The following is a 16,999-nucleotide window of genomic DNA, read 5'->3' as shown; positions in this document are numbered from 1 at the left end:
AACACTTCCAAGACCGAGTGGCTGTGGATGCCGGCATCCCGATATAGCCAGCTGGCACCATCGCTGGCTATTGGGGGCGAGTCATTGACGCCCACAGAGGGGGCTCGCAACTTGGGCGTCCTCCTGGACACACGGCTGTCTTTAGAAGAGCATATGACGGCCGTGGCCAGGGGGCTTTTTATCAGGTTCGCCTGATACGCCAGTTGCGCCCCTTTCTGAGTCGGGATTCCTTATGCACAGTCACTCACGCTCTTGTCACTTCTCACCTGGACTACGCTAACGGTCTCTACATGGGGCTCCCCTTGAGGAGCACCCGGAGGCTCCAGCTGGTCCAGAATGCGGCCGCGCGGGTGATCACGGGAGCGACATGGCGCTCCCATATAACACCTCTCCTGCGCAAGCTGCACTGGCTCCCGGTGGCCTTCCGGGTACGCTTCAAGGTGTTGGTTCTCACCTTTAAAGCGCTCCATGGCTTAGGGCCAGGGTATTTATGAGACCGCCTTCTGCTACCGATAACCTCCCACTGGCCAATACGTTCTCACAGAGAGGGCCTCCTCAGAGTGCCGTCAGTCAAGCAATGTCGGCCGGAGGCCCCCAGGGGGAGAGCCTTCTCTGTGGGAGCACTCGCCCTCTGGAACGAGCTACCTCCCGGAATACGGCTGATTCCGGATCTCGGTACTTTCCGTAAAGCCCTGAAGACGTTTTTATTTCAGCAAGCCGGCCTGGCCTGAATAGGTTTTATGGGTTAGTTTTTTAATTGTATTGCTAGGGGTTTTAAATTGGGGCGGCCGTTTAATTTAATTTATTTTTAATTATTTTAACTTTTATATTGTATGTTATTTTAATTTTCGGCTGTTCACCGCCCTGAGTCCCTTCGGGGAGAAGGGTGGGATATAAATTTACTAAATAAAAATAAATAAAAATTTAAAAAAAAATTATACAGATATAATACAGCAATAGGAAAAGTCTAATAAAGAGCTATTAATACTACTGTGTGACCTTCTGCTATTATACATTAATCCAAACTTTATGGTCTTAACACAATTCCTAATAGCTTTATAAAAGAAAGGACAACTTTCAGAGTGCAATACTTTTAATGGATTCTTTGAAGAAGAGATTGAATTAGTTCAAAATGAATTTGAATACGCTAAAAATATGATACACACAAAACCCTTTGTAACAACTCAGAAGTAAAAGTAATTACCAACTTTGAAAGCTAATTGGGTTTCTATCCATTATATCATTTTGGCTTATTATAATTTGACACCTCAATATAATACAAAACTTGCACATAAAGCCAGTATAATGCATGCAACATTTAAAGATCTGCACAAATCATTTGAAAGTAAATAAGAGTGTTCATTCTTAAGATAATTCAGTGCTCATTGTAAATACTTTTTTCCCAGTTGAACAATTCCTACAAGTTGTAACTGCAGCTTAATAAAGCCATTTTTGAAAGAGAGGTAGGAGTAAGCCTCCAGAAAGAGAGCTTCACAGTGTTTTGCCATGTTGCCATCAGTTTTTTAAAACTCTGAAGAACGTGTAACAATAACAGATCTTTGCAGCAGCTTTTCTGGTTTTTCAACACAAGCATCAGTGATCCGAAGTAATCACCTCTGCTTTCTATGGGGTGACTGGGAAAGGAAGATCCGATTCAACCAGGCAAACACACACACACAGACAGACAGACACACAGACACACACACACAGAGAGAGAGAGAGAGAGAGAGAGAGAGAGAGAGAGAGAGAGAGAGAGAGGTTTCTTACCATAATAAATCTCGTCTGCGGAGGATGGTTCCTCATTGGAAAAGGATCAGGCTGCTAATTGTCTTCTGTTTTTCGGGCTGGAGGAGCAGCCAAACTGCGGAGCCTTGGTTCTCACCTCTCCCCAATCTTCACATCGCCTTAACACTCCTTCGCAAGGAACGGCAGATGCGTGCGCGTTGTGAGAGCCTTCCACCCTCATGTATTATGCACACATAATCCTTTCCACTGGTACGCGCGCTGAGGGGGGGGAAAAAAAACTCGAAAGAAAAACCACGCATACACAACACGCTCCCATCTCCACAGCACGGAGGGAACAGAGGAATTTCAGAGCAAGCCAACCAACCTTACGCCTGTTCCCCTCAGAAGCTCCGCTTCGCCCTTCGCGACGCGGACCCCCAGGCTTTTCCCAGGGAAGCCCACGCACAAGGAACATAAACACCTCCAATCCGCCGCAGGGTTACGGCTCCCTTTTCCCACCAAAAAGGGAGCAACAAGCCTCACAACTAAGAGGCGGGCCCCGGTCCTTCGCCTCTTCCGCCCAGACCTCCCCCACCCCACACACACACTTGCCACCTTCTTTCTCCATTGTACACCGTTCAAGGAGAGCCACCCCTCCCTCCCTCTCTCCCCGCCGCCGCCGCCGCCTTTTCCCTTCTTCTCTCCATCCCCGCCGCGGCCGCTGCCTCCCCCACCTTTTGGCCACGGCGCGCTCGGAGAAGCGACTCTTACCTTGGAGGAGCCACTGAGGCCGACTCCGGCCTTGCCCTTCTCTCGCCGGGGCGGGGAGGTGCAGGTGCCTCTCAGGCTCGGGGGCAGCAGGAACCGGGAAAAGGAAGGAGGGAAGGTGGCGCTGCCGCCGCTGCTGCTGCTGCTGCGGCGGTTACGGGGGAGGGTGGGAAAAAGAGGGAAGGGGAGGAGTCTGCGCTGCCCCTGGCCGGCGCGAGGAGGCAGCGAGGGCGAGGGAAGGCTTTCGGGACCGAGTCCCGGGGACTGAGAGCGACTGGACTGTCGTCCTTCTGGTCGCCTCTCCTCCGTCCCTCTGAGGGGGAAAAAAACGAGCCCCGCGAATCCTTGTCCGGGAGGTTTTGATTCAGCAAGGAGCCGGCTTACGGAACTCTTTTCCGGGACTGGCTGCGGCGATTTGATGCAACGGAGTTTTCTCGCTGGTTCCTCTCGCCCCGCCTCACGAACCACAGGAACCGTAGCTATCCGGGCCGCAGGCCTGAAGTGGAGGGGCGGAGCCTCCTGGAAAGGGGTGGAGCCGCGCCCACGAGCGAGCCGACCATGAGGACTGTTTTTTTTTTTAAACGGATTCAATCGGGGAAGTGGGCGGAGCTAAGAGCGGTGATGACTCACGCCGAGGGGAAAAGAGGGAGGAGCCTCGGGAACGTGTGGGGACGGAGGGAGGCTGGTGAGAAAACGCGCCACGGGAGAACTAAGTCTCTGGTTTGAGGTTTGGAGAGCCCGCCTTCCTCTTTGGTTTGAAAGACAACTTTTCTGTCCAATCAACAAGAAGAGGCGTGCTGAGCGAAAAGGGGGAAGGTTTCCGTCTTTTGCAAGCGATGTTTTTTTTTACCTGGCCGGAAGAAAAACGGACCTGTGGGACGGTGGTTTCCTTTCTCTTTTTTTACCCGAGTAATGATTGGCTTGGAGGCATGGTTGGCACAGGTCTGTCCTGTGTTTACCCGAAAGGGGTAACCTGACAAAGGATTACAGTTGTATAAGGCATTCCTGGTTGCGTTGACTGCAAAAATCACATCCTCTGATTAAATGGAGTTTACTCCGAAGTGAGCGGACGGAGGATTGTATCTGATGGGGCACAATGGCTTTTTCTGTAGCCTCTTAGTCTTCCCAGTGGAAAGGGGATTTGCCAGGTAAGCTCTCTTCTAGAAGGATTGTTGCTTTCCCCAGCGATAAGTGCTAAACTGCTTTAGTCATTAGTAATTCTGGACATATTACGGCTTTTTTGTTTTTTGTATCTTGAACAAGGACAATTTAAACCTAGGATATTCCATTAATCAAGGCCAGAGTTTGATGTATTTGTTAATCAAAACAGGATTAAAATGTTTCTATAATAGCAAGATAGGAAATTAAATAAGTGCAACCCTATACTTGATGGGTCCATACTGGATGGATATAGGATTAGGATTGCAGCTAAAGTGCACCATGTGACTGTGGATACATAACTGGGGTGGATGGATTCTTCAGTCATAGGATTGCAAAAAGGAGAGGAGATAGCAGCCCAGACAGTATCTTTTCTTGCTTATTTATCAGACCTGAAGTACATTCTCTACTACCAAAAGACTGTAAATGAAACAGGTTATTTGAACCGTCAAGAAACATTCGACAACTGTAAAAGCTGAGCTGAAAATGCTTAAAAGAGAATCACTGAGCAATTATTTTGTGCTGTGTTCTTACTACTGTTGTGAAAATAAGTTTTAAAAGCCAAACACATTCTTTTGTGCTGCTGCCAGAACTTGCTTTCCAACTAGTGGTCAAATAAAAGCCATGATTTCTTCAACTGTTTCTATTTTTATTGTAATTGATAAAAATATGGCAATCTTGGATACTTGGATTCACATACTGCCAGGAGGACTCTTTAAATTTTTTTGTCAGAACGTTGTGAAAATTCAGCCAATTGTGATTTATTTTTAAAAAGTGGGACTTCGCCTGCTATAGGTTTTATGGTTGCTCTTTTATAAATCAGACTTTAATTATGTTTGTTTCTATGTCATGTGCCATAATAGTGTATTATATTTTATAGTTACCCTGTTTCCCCCAAAATAAGACATCCCCTCATAATAAGCCCAATCGGGCTTTTGAGCACATGGCAATAAGGCCAAGTGCTTATTTCAGGATTCAAAAAAATGTAAGACAGGGTCTTATTTGGGGAAAACATGATAGTTGTAAGTGTTCCAGAGTCATTGAGTGAGTTGAGAGGCTATATAAACGTGTTTAATAATAGTAGTTTTAAAGCAAACATGAGATAAAATATATGCATTTAAACAGAAAATTGTCTTCTGATAGCTAATTACTGAACACCATGGAACAAGACAGCACCTTCACCCAAAAACCATTTCCATCCATCCCAGCTAAGAATCTACATCTGGACCTCTCTATGGGAAAGTAGTAAGAATGGATTTATGTCTCTTTGTGAGATTGATCTCCAGGATTCTTGAAAAACCGGTTGGGTGACTTTGGGCTAGCCCAGGAGTGGAGTGTCAAACTCACGATGACATGTCATCACATGACATATCACAACTTTTTCCCCCTTTGCTAAAATGGCTATTGCATGACACGTTTGGCCCGCAGGCCACATGTATGACACCCCTGGGCTAGACTCAACCCAACTCCATAGGATTGTTATGGGAAAAATGCTTTGAGTTGTATATGAATAAGGATAAAAGAAAACCCGGTTAATTGCCTCAATTAACTTTTGAGAACATATTTCAATTATTTCAAATCACTGTTGTGGTTTGACTCCCTAAATTCCACAAGAAGTGTGGTCTTTAGAATTCGGTTTATGATAATAGGTGAGATATATTTTTATATAGGTAATAGGTAGGAATACACACACACACCTAATTTCTGGCTTTATTTTAGGAAGTTCCTTTTTTTACTAAATTGTGCCTCAAATTGCCCATTATGACATACAGAGTATTGGACTACATGGTTGTTTTTTTAATCCTGATCATCAAGACTATTTTTAACAATGTTATTGGTAACACTATGAAGTTTAGACAGAATAGCCTATTGATATTTAGAAACAGTTCTGTGATTATTGGAAAAAATCAGAGCAATTATTCAGCAGGTGAAATTGACCTGATCTAAATTGGATATAACCAGTATCAGTTTTCTTTTTTTCATATCAAAGTCGTGTCTGCTGAAGACAATAATTTTGTAAAAAACATTATAAATACCGTAATAGTTACATTTTATTGCAACGCCATTGATTGCAACATATGCATTCACTTGCAACTGGCCTTATGAATTCTCTACATAAAGCTCCTATCCTTTGATGTAAGGAATTGGTTAATGTAGGGAATGGTTCCCATTCTATTTTGGACCTTCCCATTGATTGTTGGATTTGGCCATTGTCTGAAAAGAACCATGTAGCTGCCGTGTCCCTTGATTCAGCTTAACATTTGATGTTTTTCTTATTTGTTAACTGCTTGATAAAGAAAAGAATAGTGAACTCTGGAATACTGTATGTATGGACTGGATTCCTGGTATAACCACTGATACTGCATATCAAATGATGCCTTAAATTGTGAAACTGCTGTTGTTCAGTGCCATGATTGGTGCATTCAACCAGAATTATCTTAGATCTCCTGATTGTAGCACTGAGTGTTAGTATGTTATGTACTACTTCTTTGTTTTCTGTTTTGCAGATTAAAACACATAGACGTTAGAAAATTATATTAGCATTACCCTGGAACAACAATTGTTGGTGTAATATGAAACAGGCCTCTAAGCATCTAAACATGGGTAATTAAGCATATTGTATAGATGAAAAAGATAGCCAAGCTCATTCCTTTTAAATCCCTTTGCTTAATGTAAATCTAAGATTCAAAATGTACCTTTTATGTTTATTTTTAAAATAAGCCGTGTTTTGTTCTAGTTTTTTAAAAAAGTTCATTTTGTTTAGTTTTTGTCCCCAAGTAGCAAAGATAATCAAGAGTAGAAAAAAATAGGATTTTTTTTTTAAAAAAAATCTTCCATAGAAATTCTATTTATTTTATGGCATTTTTGAGAGCTTTACTGCTATAAAAATATGTTATTTTTATTAAAAAATAAAAAATTTCCATGGAAATTCTATTTACTTTATGGCATTTTTGAGAGCTTTTATCACTATAAAATATGTTGTTTTTATTCAAAATAAATTCAAAATATATTGCACCTGCATTTTTGTTGAATTATTGTTTTGTAATGTGTGTTTTAAACAGTCAATATTTAGCATGCAGTTCTGTTCGTTCCTGATTCTGCTGTTTTATCACGTTTTTAGCTTTGAGCTTTTTAGCTTAGAATATCCAAAGTTTTATTGAATTATGTCACTCAGACAAACAAAACTTAAATCATTAAGGAGGTCCTCCTTCTAAATAGTAAAATAGCAGATTCAGTCAGATACTAACTAGATTTTAACACAGCATTTTAATTCACATTCAGTTTGTGCCCCAGAGGTTGATTCAGTTTATATATAATTGGAGTTAAATATTCTGTAGTGATAACCTATCTTGAATGTAACAGGACATCATTTTTTGTATAATTCAAGGCGTGTGCAAGTATTAAAACATAGTTTAATTAATGAAATTCATTTGGCTTCCTAGAGAGGAGAAATGCCTCTTATGTCTTCCTCTTTGCTTTATTCAGTGGCTGCCACTGATATTGTATGTAATCAACTAGTAGGAGCCAAATGGGTGACTGAATTGAAAGAGAGAGTGGTTCTGAACAGTTTATATGGCAAAACAAAGATGAAGAGGAAAAACGTAAAGATAAGCAAACAGAGGTCAGTGCCAAAGTGATCAGAAGCATCAAAGGCCAGGACCAATTCAAGAAAGAAGAAAGATAGGTTTTACATTTGCTGAAAGTAATTAAAACTATTCTGTTGGCTTTGTTGCTAGCTAAATGTTACTTCAAAATCCCATCATGAATCTTCATGGTGTCTCTCATATCAAAATATACTTTTTAAAAACTTCATTTCCATGTCAATTTCAGTTTATTATTTCACATGCTCACAAGCTCTGGAACCAACCTATTTGTTGAAGATGATTAGGAAATGGCCACCATCCAGTATGCTGTTAAGCACATTAACTCCCATTGTGTTCTTTTTATTTCAAAGGAACGTAAGCATCCTTAATTGTACATTGGATTGTTGCCTCTTCCTGGGCCCTGTTCAAAAAATGTAATAAACATTTTACTCACAATCTGCACAGACTATAAAATGAAGAGCAACTAGAGATCTTGGTTTGCATAGTCTTCAGTCAACTCCATTTCTTTAGATAAATAATGCATGCTAAATCCTGAGATCAAAATTAAATTATGATGCTATGAACAGAGCTTGAATCATCAATTTGAATCAGTGCAAGTGTTACAGTGAAATACACTATTTGCATCATGGCAATCTGTAGGAGTCGTACAGTAGCCTAGAGATGGAACTCCCACCTCATAATCAGGGTTCGATCCTGGGTAGAGGCAGATATTCCTCTCTCTGAGCACACTGAGAATATATCTGCTGAACAAAACTCTGCATTGGTGACAGGAAGGACATCCAGCCATTAAAACACTCTGCTGGCTCCCTTCAGTTGCCCAGACTCTACCCTGCAAGGGATTATGTGGTTGTTAAATGAATATTATGATGATGATCATGATAATCTGTATGTGGCTAGTATTTCCTTCTCTGTGCAATATTTTGGCTATCATTAAAATAAGTACTTGGGATCTTTAACTATCTCCAAACAAATGACTTTGCCACATTTCAATTTAATACCAGTTGACTTCATGGTAGAGGCAACAGGAATGAATGTTGACAAGCAATTCCCAAAGAGATGATATTTTCTTTGCATCAATAGCAGACATCTGGTTTTTCATTGTTGTTTGGTAACCTTCATAGTAAAATGTCTCTTAAACCAGCGGGCCCCAACCTTGGCATCTTGGAGGACCAGCGGGGGGGAGGGAACCAGGCCGCCTGAGCGGTGGCCAACATGCATATGCCCACTCACAGCTCGACTTGCACAAGCAGCGGGCCAGGTCTGTTTCTTTTTGTTGTCTTGTTATCTTGTTGTATTTTACTCCTTTGATTTTATCTGTCATGTATCTGTGTGTGTGTGTGTGTGTGTGTGTGTGTGTGTATACATAAATATACATTTTTAAATATTTTTTTAACTTGTAAACCACTCAGAATTGTTGGGAGTCAGGCAGTATATAAATTTAATAAATATTTTAAATATTCCAGGATCTTTATGAAAAAGTAAAATTAGACACAGTATAAATTTTATAATTGTCCTTCCCTACAAAACACTCTTCTTTGCATGATTATAGTGAAAAACTCTTCTATTTGGTTTAATCTTCTGAAATTCAGAGAACTCTACAGCGTGTACTGCAAAGTCAGACTATACAAGGCTATATGAGCCATGATGGTGCAGTGGTTAGAAGGCAGTACTGCAGACTACTGCCAGCTACAATCATCAGTTCAATTCTCACCAGCTCAAGCTTGACTCAGCCTTCCATCCTTCCAACATACAGTTGCAAGAAAAACTATGTGAACCCCTCGGGATTACGTTTACGATTATGGGAGTTTTGCATGAATTGGTCATAAAATGTGCTCTGAACTTCATCTAAGTAACAATAATAGAAATACACAGTCTGCTTAAAATAATACTACACAAACATTAGATGTTGCCATGGTTTAATTGACATAACATGTAAACATTCACAATGCAGGGAGGAAAAAGTATGTGAGCCCCTAGCCTAATGACTTCTCCAAGAGCTAATTGGAGCCAGGAGTGAACCAACCTTGACTCCAATCAGTGTAATGATATTGGATGTGTTGCTGACAGCTGTCCTGCCCTTTAAAATCACACACCTGTTTTGGGGTTACTGGTTTCAAGAAGCACTGTCTGATGTGAACCATGCCTCGCAGAAAAGAGCTCTCAGAAGACCTACGATCAAGAATTGTTGACTTGCATGAAGCTGGAAAGGGTTACAAAAGTATCTCCAAAAGCCTTGATATTCATGTGTCCACAGTAAGACAGACTGTCTACAAATGGAGAAAGTTTAGCACTGTTGCTACTCTCCCTAGGCGTGGTCGTCCTGTAAAAATGATTGCAAGCGCACAGTGCAGAATGCTTCATGAGGTAAAGAAGAATCCTAGAGTGTCAGCTAAAGACCTACAGAAATCTCTGGCACATGCTAACATTTTTGTTGACACATCTACAATAAGTAAAACATTAAACAAGAATGGAGTACATGGGAGGACACCACGGAGGAAGCCATTGCTGTCCAAAAAAAATATTGCAGCACGTTTGAAATTTGCAAAAGAGCACCTGGATGTTCCACAGCACTACTGGCAAAATATACTGTGGACAGATGAAACCAAAATTGAGTTGTTTGGGAAGAACACACAACACTATGTGTGGAGAAAAAAAGGCACAGCACACCAATATCAAAACCTCATCCCCACTGTAAAACATGGTGGAGGGAGCATCATGGTTTGGGGCTGCTTTGCTGCCTCAGGGCCTGGACGGATTGTTGTCATTGATGGGAAAATGAATTCCAGAGTTTATCAAGACATTTTGCAACGTACGACCATCTGTCCGCCAACTGAAGCTCTGCAGAAGATGGGTGATGCAACAGGACAATGACCCAAAGCATACAAGTAATTCAACAAAAAAAATGGCTTCAACAGCACAGAATACGCCTTCTGGAGTGGCCCAGTCAGAGTCCTGACCTCAACCCGATTGAAATGCTGTGGCATGACCTTAAGAGAGCGATTCACACCAGACATCCCAAGAATATTGCTATACTGAAACAGTTTTGTGCAGAGGAGTGGTCCAAAATTACTCCAGATCGTTGTGCAGGTCTGATCTGCAACTACAGGAAACGTTTGGTTGATGTTATTGCTGCCAAAGGAGGGTCAACCAGTTATTAAGTCCAAAGGTTCACATACTTTTTCCTCCCTGCACTGTGAATGTTTACATGTTATGTTCCATTAAACCATGGCAACATCTAATGTTTGTGTAGTATTATTTTAAGCAGACTGTGTTTTACTATTGTTGTGACAATAGTAGTTCAGAGCACATTTTATGACCAATTCATGCAAAACTCCACGTAATCCCAAGGGGTTCACATACTTTTCCTTGCAACTGTAGGTAAAATGAGGACCCCAAAAAAATATTTTTCTTCCTGCACAAAAGCCCTTGAAAGACATCTGATTTAAACATGTTAAATACAGATCTTCAGTTAAGATCAAAACAGCTTGGAATGCAGCAAAAAGATTATAAGAACCTCACAGGGCCTTTAAGTCAATATCCAACACCCACACCCACACCCGAATTCAAACCATGCAGACTACACATTCCATAACATAACTTCTCTTTTGACCTATTGTACTGAATAAACTTTGCAGAGACATGGGGTAAAGCATCTGCAGAAAACCTGACAGGCATCTCAGTATTAATACTGCAAAGTCTGGAGAACCTTATCACAAAGCATGTAGAAAGATAAATAGATTGCTTTAAGGTACAGAAAAGTCAAAATAGCTGATAAGACCAAGTTCTTCAGCAAGATCATCCAAGATACCAAATTAATCTCAGTCCCATAACTCACTTGAAAGTGGCTTAAAGTAAGTCTACATAATCAGTAATATCCAGGTGTATCCTAGAAAGTTTTTTAAAAAAGCTCATTTAATAAAAAGTTTATTGATTTCTTTTAAGCAAGAAAGAACAACTTCCTCCCATAAAATAGTGTTTCTTACTTCAGTGGGATAACTCCTCTTTGGGATAGTCATATGGAGCAAGAAAGGCAGACGAAAACAGCTGATAGTCTTTACCGATTCATATGCCTATCAATATCCTCAAGATTTCCAAGTCAAAAAGAGAATTCTAAACAACATCCAAATGACTTCTCCTGATACTGGAGCAAAAATAATTGTGGATCATTGTCCTCAAAAAATTAAACCCCTCTTCCTCCCTTTCTATTTATATGCAACACATGGAAGCTATCTTAAGAATAACAATCCTGTGAAATAAGTTGTGCTTAGAGCCATGATGGCGAACCTATGGCACCCGTTCCCGAAGTGGCACACGGAGCCATGTCGCCTGGCACGCGTGGTGTCTCCTATTTCTTTTCTGGGTTTCTGGCCGCATGCGCATGCGATGATCATCTGGCTTCGTGCATGCGGCAGTGCCAGAAACCGGAAGAGCTGGTCTTCCGTTTTCTGGCATGAGCATGTGCGCCAGCCAGCTCATCAGTGCATACGCATGCGTGGCAGTAACCTGAAGACTTGCGCGCTGGAAACCGGAAGTACCTTATCCGTCATTCACATGCCCCCTGGGCAGCTCCTCTTCCTCATCGTGACTCAGCACTCAGTGCCAAAAAGGTTGCCATCGCTGGCTTAGAGACTGAGTCAACAGAATGATTTGCATGGCTGAACATGGTTTTTGAGGCTGAGACTCCTTGTTTCTAATCTTACTCTTCAATGATTACATTAGACTGACTTACAGAAGAACATCAGCAATCTAATCTGAGAATCCAATATTGAGAAAACAACATTGGTTTTGAATTTTCTTCATTGCTGTAGGCTATATATCTTTTTTTTTTTACTGTTCCAATTTTGTTTTCTAAATAAATCTATGGTGCCCTGAATCCACTGAAAATTGCCAAATAATGGATATCTGCAGTTCTTCCCAGCACAACACTTATATTATTCAGCTGGAATTTACATCAGACAAAATTGATCAGATTAAATCATAGAACTGCAAGCACAAATGGATTGGGATTTTTTTTTTTTATTTCTTGAGGATATGTTTCCATGCACTGAGAATATAACTGAGAGTATTAAGGCCCAATAACTTGTTTTTAAGGCAATAGATGCATAATTATAGCATAAATGTTGCTATAGCAATATCATGTAAGCACTATCTTCGTTTTTATTAGTGTGTTGATATTCGTGCTTCATTTTTTTTTTTTTGTTACATATAAAACAGCATAGTTAGGATAAATTGCCCATCTGATAAGAGCCTACTTTATTTTTGCAAACAATCCAAAGCTCATAAGTGACTTCATAAATCACTATACAAATCATCTTCAGAACACTTCTTATTGTATTTCCTTCCTAGAATGAAATACTTCCAATTATATATAATTTGGCATCTGTCATTTCTGCTACTGCTGATTTTTAAAACGCTCCATAGAGTAAAATTCCTGATTGCAATATTTTAAATCAGGTATAAGAATTTACAAATGCAGTTCAAACAATATATTCACTATTTCTACCTAGAAAAATATTTCTGTTATAAAATATGAATATAATTTTGAAATGGCAACCAGATTTGACTAAAACGGTCCCTAAATCTAATTCTTCTGAGCTTTTTGCTATTCTGTTTGCTGTATTTTAAACTTGCAGTTTCTAGCAGCTAACAATAAGAACATAATTGATTTCTTATGCTACACCGATTTATAAAGCTGATCAGTAAACCAATAGCAGAATTATGAATAATAAGTGAGAGATTTTCACAATTTCCTAAAACTTTTATCAGAACAAATAACCAAATGAGCATGCTCTCCAAAAATGGGTATACAACTTTCTCAACACAATGAAAGAAGAATGCAGTTTAGAATAGAATAGAATAACAGACTTGGAAGGGACCTTGGAGGTCTTCTAGTCCAACCCCCTGCCCAGGCAGGAAACCCTACACCACTTCAGGCATAGGTTATCCAACATTTTCTTAAAAATTTCCAGTGTTGGAGCATTCACAACTTCTGCAGACAAGCTGTTCCACTTATTAATTGTTCTGTCAGGAAATTTCTCCTTAGTTCTATGTTACTTCTCTCCTTGATTAGTTTCCACCCATTGCTTCTTGTCCTACCCTCAGGTGCTTTGAAGAATAGTTTGACTCCTTCTTCTTTGTGACAACCCCTGAGATATTGGAACACTGGTATCATGTCTCCCCTAGTCCTTCTTTTCATTAAACTAGACATACCCAGTTCCTGCAACCGTTCTTCATATATTTTAGCCTGCAGTCCCCTAATCATCTTTGTTGCTCTTCTCTGCACTCTTTCTAGAGTCTCAACATCTTTTTTACATCATGGCAACCAAAACTGAATGCAGTATTCGAAGTGTGGCCGTACCAAGGGATTATAAAGTGTATTAACACTTCATGTGATCTTGATTCTATCCCTCTGTTTATGCAGCCCAGAACTGTGTTGCCTTTTTTGGCAGCTGCTGCACCCTGCTGGATCATATCTAAATGGTTGTCCACTAGGACTCCGAGATCCCTCTCACAGTTACTACTATTGAGCAAGGTACCACATATACTGTACCTGTGCATTTTGTTTTTCTTGCCTAAATGTAGAACCTTACTTTTTTCACTGTTGAATTTCATTTTGTTAGATAGTGCCCAATGTTCAAGTCTGTCAAGATCCTTCTATATCTTGAGCCTATCTTCTGGAGTGTTGGCTATTTCTGCCAGCTTGGTGTCATCTGCAAATTTGATGAGTTCCCCATCTATCCTCTCGTCCAAGTCATTGATGAAGATGTTGAAGAATACTGGGCCTAAACAGAGCTTTGGGGTACTCCACTGCTTACTTCCCTCCATGTAGATGCAGTTCCATTGAGGACTACAGTGCAGATGGTCAGCCAGTTACAAATCCATCTGGTGGTGATACTGTCTAACCCACATTTTTCTACTTTTATCTAGTAGTAGGTTATGGTCTACTTTATCAAATGCTTTACTGAAGTCCAAGTAAATTATATCGACAGTATTCCTCTGGTCTACTAATTTTGTCACTCTGTCAAAAAATGCAATAAGATTAGTCTGGCATGATCTGTTTTTGACAAACCCATGTTGGCTTTTGGTTATTACTTTGTTTGCGTCTAGGTGTTCAGTGATTCGTTGCTTGATTAACTTTTCCAGAATCTTCCCTGGTACTGAGGTCAGGCTGATAGGTCTGTAGTTTCCTGAATCTGGTTTTTTTTCTTTTTTGAAGATGGGAACTACATCAGCTCTTTTCCAGTCCTCTGGCAGTTCCCCTGTGCTCCATGATCTTTGAAACATATAGTTCAGTGGTTCTGAGATCTCGTCTGCCAATTCCTTCAGAACCTTGGGGTGTAATCCATCCGGTCCTGGTGATTTGAACTCATCTAGGGTAGATAGGTGTTCACTTACCATTTTCTTCCCTATTTTAACTTGTGTTCCTAATCTGTTTTTTGTAGTGCTGTTTTTGATAGGTTGGACTGTTTTTTTCTTTTGTGTAAAGACAGATGCAAAAAATGAGTTATGTAGTTCTGCTTTCTCCCTGTTGCTTGTCCCTTCTTGCCACTTTCTCCCAGCAATGGGCCAATTGTTTCCTTGACTTTTTTATTGTTTATAGCATGTTGGAAGAAGCTTTTTTTGTTGTTGTTATTTTTTACTTTTGTCGCAAGCCTTTGTTCATTGTGAGCCTTAGCTTTCCTCACTTCATCTTTACAGGTTCGGGCTATTTGCTGATATTCTGCTTTAGTTATTTGCTCCTCTTTCCACTTTTTATACTTGTTCTTTTTGTTTTTCAATTTGTCAGGGAGTTCTTTATGCAACCATGCTGGTTTCTTTTGAGCTATTATTTTTCTTCTTCATTGATATTGTGCTAGACTGGCGTTTTATAATCTCACTTTTCAAAATTTCCCAAGCTTCTTGAGTTGTTTTCTCTTTGAGGATTCTCATCCATGGAATCCTTCTCAAGCTCTATGTTTTTTGAAATTAGCTCTCTTAAAGTCTAAGATGACTTTGCTCTACTACTTGTGTTTACATAATGTTGAATTCCAATATTGCGTGATCCCTTGCCCCCAAGGTTCCTGTAGCTTCAACACCTTCTATCCAGGGGTGAAATGCTCCCAGTTCGGACCGATTCGCCCGATCCGGTAGCGAGGGCGGTGGGTGGTTCGGAGAACCAGTAGCAAAAATCTCTGGGGCCCCCCCATGCCCAGCTGAGCCACGTGATCATCAGAGGCTTTTTTTTTTATTTTTAAAAGCATTTTTTCTACAACTTCTTCAGCCGAAAAAATGCTTTTAAAAGTAAAAAAAAAAAAAGCCTTTGATGATCGCACGGCTCAGCTGGGATCGTCAGAGGCTTTTAAAAGCATTTCTTTTACAACCTCTTTGGCCGAAGAGGTTGTAGAAAAAATGTTTTTAAAAGAAAAAAAAGCCTCTGACGATCAGGCAACTCAGCTGGGATTTTGTAGAATCCCATTTTGTAGAAAAAATGGTTTTAAAAGTAAAAAAAAAAAAGTTGGCCACACCCACTCAGTCACATTACCCACCACCACCAAGCCACGCCCACAGTAACAAATTTTACATTTCACCACTGCTTCTATCATTTCATCTCTGTTAGTGACAATTAAGCCCAATATGGCTGATCCCCTTGTTCCCTTCTCTACTTTTTGAGAAACAAAGTTGTCTGCTAGGTTTATTTGGAACCTATTAGATCTTCCACTTGGTGCAGAGTTTGTCTCCCAGTTGATGTCAGGGTAGTTAAAATCCCCCATTACCATTGTGATGTGCTTCCTACATACTTTAGTTAGCTGACTAGCTAACTAAGAAGTTAATCTACTTCTTATGAAATGCAACTTTATAAGAATGTAATACTATATTTTATGTTTAATTCTTTGATGACTTGCCAAAATAGATTTTAAAAGAATTGATGCCACAAAGTATTTTAAGTAGAAGATCCAGTCTCAAAGCATTTTTCCAGAATGTTTGAGCCTGTCATGTTTGAAATACAGTAGTAATACATTTTTTTATACTATACTTCAGTGTCGGAAGCACCAAAGAGCTTCTGTGGTGAAAGGATTAACTGGTGATATCTCTGTGGCCCAGGGTACACCCAGATGGGGGCTCCTTTCATGTTCCCATTAATGAGCCCACCGAAGTGATATCTATTTATCTACTCACATTTGCATGCTTTTGAACTGCTAGGTGGGCAGGAGCTGAAGCAAATGACGGGCGCTCACTCTATCACAAAGTAGCACTCAGGCTTCGAACATGGGCTTGCAGATTGTCAACCCAGTATCCTAACCATGTGAGCCACTGCACTCCTATGAAATTTCCCTAATATTACATGAGGTAGATCTGTATAATTCTGATGTTATAAATTGTTAATATTTATCTGGTAATCTTAATTTTAAAAAATCTGTAACTTGGCTTATGAAATCATATTGAAATGGATAGGTAAAATCTTCAATACAGTATATTCTATTGAAGATTTTTCATTACTGTATTAAAAGCTAATACAAGCTATATTCAGAAAAATAAGGGAAAGTAAAAAAAGTGCAAAGTAGGATAAAGAAAAAACAAAAAAGGAAGAAGATAAAGAAAATACAGTGACATCCAATCTTGACAACAAATATAAACAAGAAAATAAATATCCTGTCTTCCCATAATCTATCGCTTATCCAACCTCTTCAAGATTGAAAAATCTTCAGAATTGGGTGAATTCAGTGAACTTTCAGAAAGGTTCACTGAGTGAGCCTTTCTTTTAT

At 40.1% G+C, this 16,999-nt stretch overlaps 1 protein-coding gene and 2 long non-coding RNA genes across 9 annotated transcripts in view; 2 read left to right on the top strand and 1 right to left on the bottom strand.

The window, feature by feature from the left end:
* Positions 1 to 3,086, bottom strand: part of CSNK1G3 (casein kinase 1 gamma 3) — a 67,255-nt gene extending 64,169 nt beyond the window's left edge. For 6 of the 7 annotated variants that reach the window (XM_034409973.2, XM_034409970.2, XM_087886012.1 and 3 more), the window contains exons 1-2: positions 2,497 to 3,082; positions 1,768 to 2,004 (exon numbers count right to left, since the gene is read on the bottom strand). The gene's annotated coding sequence lies outside the window, so the exon portion shown is untranslated. Of the gene's footprint in view, positions 1 to 1,767; positions 2,005 to 2,496 lie in introns of all 7 variants that reach the window. The other variant, XM_034409974.2, reaches the window with a different exon arrangement.
* Positions 3,087 to 3,158: 72 nt separating this feature from the next.
* The window catches only part of LOC117661312 (uncharacterized), a 28,585-nt gene continuing 14,744 nt past the window's right edge, over positions 3,159 to 16,999 (top strand). Inside the window, exon 1 of the long non-coding RNA XR_004589957.3 lies at positions 3,159 to 3,641. This is a non-coding gene — a long non-coding RNA (uncharacterized LOC117661312). The remainder of the gene's footprint in view (positions 3,642 to 16,999) is intronic.
* On the top strand, positions 6,174 to 7,331 carry LOC148115112 (uncharacterized). Its single transcript, XR_015732186.1, has 2 exons — positions 6,174 to 6,255; positions 7,138 to 7,331. It is a non-coding gene; the product is annotated as an uncharacterized LOC148115112 (long non-coding RNA).

This window comes from Pantherophis guttatus, chromosome 2, assembly GCF_059756535.1.
Source record: "Pantherophis guttatus breed Tessera chromosome 2, ASM5975653v1, whole genome shotgun sequence".
Classification (NCBI taxonomy): domain Eukaryota; kingdom Metazoa; phylum Chordata; class Lepidosauria; order Squamata; family Colubridae; genus Pantherophis; species Pantherophis guttatus.
Note: the sequence above shows the minus strand (reverse complement) of the source record. Positions and strands in the feature narration are given on the sequence as shown.